We start from the raw sequence: 5,038 nt of genomic DNA, 5'->3' as shown, positions 1-5,038 counted from the left end.
TGACATTCAGCAGCTAAATTGATGAGAATCAATAAGCTTTTGTGATGATAAGAGCATCACCTTGAAACTCTAGAATTCATTCTTAAAAATTCTGAAAAATAAAAAGAAAAGTACCTAATCTAAGCAACAAGATGAACCGTCAGTTGTCCAAACTCAAACAATCCCCGGCAACGGCGCCAAAAACTTGGTGCAAGAAATTGTGATCATCAATAGTGGCGCCAAAGGACTTGGAGCTCTTAAACGTGAATCACACTTTGTCATAATTTCGCACAACTAACCAGCAAGTACACTGGGTCGTCCAAGTAATAAACCTTACGTGAGTCAGGCAAATTCAGATGGTGATGGAGAATTGATAATTAAAAGATAAATAAAACATAAAATAAAGATAGAGATACTTGTGTAATTCTTTGGTTGTAATTTCAGATAAGCGTATGAAGATGCTTTGTTCCTCCTGAACCTCTGCTTTCCTATTGTCTTCTTCCAATCATTCATACTCCTTTCCATGGCAAGCTTTGTGTTGGGCATCACCGTTGTCAATGGCTACTTCCCGTCCTCTCAGTGAAAACGTTCCAAATGTGCTGTCACCGCACGGCTAATCATCTGTCGGTTCTCGATCAAGTTGGAATAGGATCCATTGATCCTTTTGCGTCTGTCACACGCCCAACAATCGCGAGTTTGATGCTCGTCACAGTCATCCCTTCCCAGATCCTACTCAGAATACCACAGACAAGGTTTAAACGTTCCGGATCTCAGGAATGGCCGCCAATAATTCTAGCCTATACTACAAAGGTTCTAATCTTAGATTAGAAACCCAAGAGATACACATTCAAGCTTGTTTGCATATAGAACGGAAGTGGTTGTCAGTCACGCGTTCATAGGTGAGAATGGTGATGAGTGTCACATAATCATCACATTTATCATGTTCTTGGGTGTGAATGAATATCTTGGAGAAGAAATAGAATTGAGTTGAATAGAAAAACAATAGTACTTTGTATTAATTCATGAAGAACAACAGAGCTCCACACCTTAATCTATGGTGTGTAGAAACTCCACCGTTGAGAATACATAAGAACAAAAGGTCTAGGCATGGTCGAATGGCTAGCCTCCAAAACGCGATCAAAGGATCAAAAGATAATCCAAAGATGAAAATACAATAGTAAAAGGTCCTATTTATAGAGAACTAGTAGCCTAGGATTTACAGAAATCAGTAATTAATGCAGAAATCTTCTTCCGGTCCCACTTGGTGTCTGCTTGGGCTGAGCATTGAAGCTTCCATGTGTAGAGACTTTTCTTGGAGTTAAACGCCAGCTTTTGTGCCAGTTTGGGCGTTTAACTCCAGATTTTGTGCCAGTTCCGGCGTTAAACGCCAGAATTCTTGAGCTGACTTGGAATGCCTGTTTGGGCCATTAAATCTCGGGCAAAGTATGGACTATTATATATTGCTGGAAAGCCCAGGATGTCTACTTTCCAACGCAATTAAGCGCGCACCAATTCGGCTTCTGTAGCTCCAGAAAATCCACTTCAAGTGCAGGGAGGTCAGAATCCAACAGCATCTGCAGTCCTTTTTCAGCCTCTGAATCAGATTTTTGCTCAGGTCCCTCAATTTCAGCATGGTCAAGTGATGATATCTTTGGATGAATATCATATGGAGCATTAGAATTCCCTTTCCTGCCACCATTAGAATCATGACTTGCATCATTTTGTGGTGGAGGGAAATATCCCATATGGTTTTCTTGCTCATCTTGTGTCTCTGAAGCAAATCTCCATGGATTGGAGTGCTTAGAATTTGTATTTTCTTGGTAATATTCCAAGCCACCATTAGAGATTGATGATGGTGGATAATATCCCATAAAATTTTGTTTGACCATAAGATGAGTTGAACTCCATTTGTATTTTGTAAAATGTAACATCAATGAAAATTGAAATTCATGTCACAGAAAAAGAATTTCTTAGTAAGGCAAAAGCTCAAACACCTTGCTATCAACTTAAAACAGAGAACAAAAACAAAAAAAATACTTGATCTAGACTTCTCACCCACTTAATCATTGTTGATCTAATCAATCCCCGGCAACAGCGCCAAAAACTTGATGGGTTGGAAACGAATTCCAACACCTAAAACTCACCGGCAAGTGTACCGGGTCGCATCAAGTAGTAATAACTCACTTAGAGTGAGGTCGATCCCACAGGGATTGATGGATCAAGCAACTTTAGTGGGTGATTAGTTTAGTCAAGCTAACATTGAAGTGAAATTGGATGAAATGTAGCCAACAGAAAGTAAATAGCAAGGAAAATTAAAGTGCAGAAAGTAAAGTGACTGAAACTTAAAGAGCAAGAAATGTAAATTGCATCAAATGAAAAGTGGGCTGGGTGCTGGAAATTAAAGAAAGCAATAGAGCAAGCAATTGAAAAGATCTTGAGAATAAGTAACAGGAAAGTTAAAGTACAAGAAAATTAAATTCAGATCACAGTAGCTCAAATGTAAAGTGTAGATGAACAAAAGTGCAGGAAAATAAATTGAGAACAATAAGAACAGCAAGCAAAAATCACAGAGAAGGAAATTACAGCAGAAAAGTAAATCAACAATCTGGAATCTCAAAGAGGAATTAACAATCTCAATGGAATAACAAAAACAGGAGGAAAGCCAAAAGGCCAATGCTCTCTCGATCAAAACAGAAAGGAAATTTGCAGAGGAATGAAACAGAAAAGAAAACCAGATTTGATTTCTGAATTCTCAAGTTCAACAAGGAAAATTTAAAAGAGAGCTCTCTACCCTACTCCTACTACTCCCTAATGGAGCCAGCCTTTCTAATGAATTGAGAATGATGCCTTTATATAGGCTTTTTACAAAATAAAAATGAAAATGAAATTAAAAATAAATTACAAAATAAAATTCCTAATCTAGCTTCTCTGTGTCTTTGAATTATGTGGCCTTTGCTTGCTTTGGAGTGGTCCTTTTAATTTGTGAAGAATTGAATTAAATGGGAATTTTGGTTGAATTTTTGGCCCATGGAAGTTGCTCCCAGGGCAAGGCTCGGTTCTTGCAATGAGCTGAGCTTTGCTTCCCTTCCTTCCAAAGTGTTGCATGCGTTTCTCATTATGACAAGGAAATTAAGCTCTTTGCAAGAGCTCTAAGCTCTTGGCAAGAGCTTTGCTTTTCCTTTGAGGTCCATGGTTCGATCCTTGTGTGGAGCACTTGCTGGCCATTTTCCTTGGCACAAGAGTAGCGCCCAATGTCTCCCTTCCTTGAGGTGCCCGGTTCGATCCTTGGGGAATGCAAGAGCTGCCCATTTTTCATGGCACAAGAGTAGCGCCTAATGCTTTGCTTCCTTGAGGTACTTAGTTCGAACCCCACGGAGTGAAAACAAGCCAATTTTGGCTTTTTTTCTTGTGAGGTAGCGCTGCCCCCCTCCGCCTTGGTCTTGGGTTCAAGCCTTGGTGAGTGCATTGTTGAGCTCTTTTTTCCTTGATTTTTCCTTGAAGAAGCTCGAAAAAGCTCTTGGGGAAAACTCTTGGCAGGAGCTTTGCTTTGAGTTTGCCTTGCTTCCTTCTTCCTTGTAGCACTTGATTAAGCTCTTGGCAAGAGCTTGGCCTTTGATTTTTTTTTTTGAAGTAAAGCTCTCCACAAGAGCTCTAGGCTCTTGGCATGAACCTAGCTTTGTGTGCTGATTGTCAATCTTTCTTGATTTGGTCACGGGCCACGCTTTTAAAAGCGTGGCCTAAGGCTCCAAAGTGTGCTCCAACTTCAAAGTGTGCCCCAAAGCTCTTTTTTTTTTCTTTTTAGCTTATTTTGTGCTTCTTTTTCTTCTTATTTCCTACAAGATTTATAAAATTCAAAGATCAAAGAAATATACCAATTAAGTACAAAAGCATTCAATATTTAAGCACAAATCATCAATTTCTTGTATGAAAAAGCATAGAAAAACTTGACATGATGCCATGTCATCAGATAGCAGAATGGGCGTTTAACGCCCAGTCTGGCAGCATTCTGGGCGTTAAACACTAGAATTGGCAGCTAGACAGGCGTTAATCACTAGAAAAGGGTGTCTGGTGTCTAGCTGGCATTAAACACGAGAATTGGCAGACAGACTGGCGTTTAACGCCAGAAAAGGGTGTCTGGTGGGCGTTAAACATCAGAAATGGGCATCAGCCTGGTGTTTAATGCTAGAAAAGGTAGCAGAGTTGGCGTTAAATACCATAATGGCACACAGAGGGCGTTTAAACACAGAAAGGTGCAGGGAGTAGAATTTCTTGACACCTCAGGATCTGTGGACCCCATAGGATCCTCACCTACCCCAACTTACTTTCTCTCTTCTTCACACCTCTCCATAACCCTCTTCCCCAAATTCCCTTGACCAATCACATCAATACCTCTTCTCCAAATACCATTCCCCTATCAAGTCCTATCCTATTCCCCATAATCTCTTCACCACTCACATCCATCCATCAAAAACCCCACCTACCTCACCATTCAAATTCAAAATATTTTCCTCCCAAACCCAACCCTTCGTACACGACTTCCCTCTCTCTCTTACCCTATAAATACCCCTCCTTACCACCTTCAATTTCACACATCATAAACACTTCAACCCCCTTGGTCGAATTCACTACTCCCCTCTATCTCCTCCATTTCTTCTTCTTCTACTTCTTTCTTTCTTCTTTTGCTTGAGGACGAGCAAACCTTTTAAGTTTGGTGTGGGAAAAAGCTCTATTTTTTGTTTTTCATAACCATTAATGGCACCTAAGGCCGGAGAAACCTCTTGAAAGAGGAAAGGGAAGGCAAAAGCTTCCACCTCCGAGTCTTGGGAGATGGAGAGATTCCTCTCAAAGGTGCATCAAGACCACTTCTACGAAGTTGTGGCCAAGAAGAAGGTGATCCCCGAGGTCCCTTTTAAGCTCAAAAAGGGCGAATATCCGGAGATCCAACAAGATATTAGAAGAAAATGATGGGAAGTACTCTCCAATCCTATTCAACAAGTCGGAATCTTAATGGTTCAAGAGTTCTATGCAAACGCATGGATCACTAGGAACCATGATCAAA

The sequence above is a fragment of the Arachis ipaensis genome, chromosome B10, assembly GCF_000816755.2.
Source record: "Arachis ipaensis cultivar K30076 chromosome B10, Araip1.1, whole genome shotgun sequence".
Lineage (NCBI taxonomy): Eukaryota > Viridiplantae > Streptophyta > Magnoliopsida > Fabales > Fabaceae > Arachis > Arachis ipaensis.
This window is presented reverse-complemented; position numbering follows the sequence as displayed.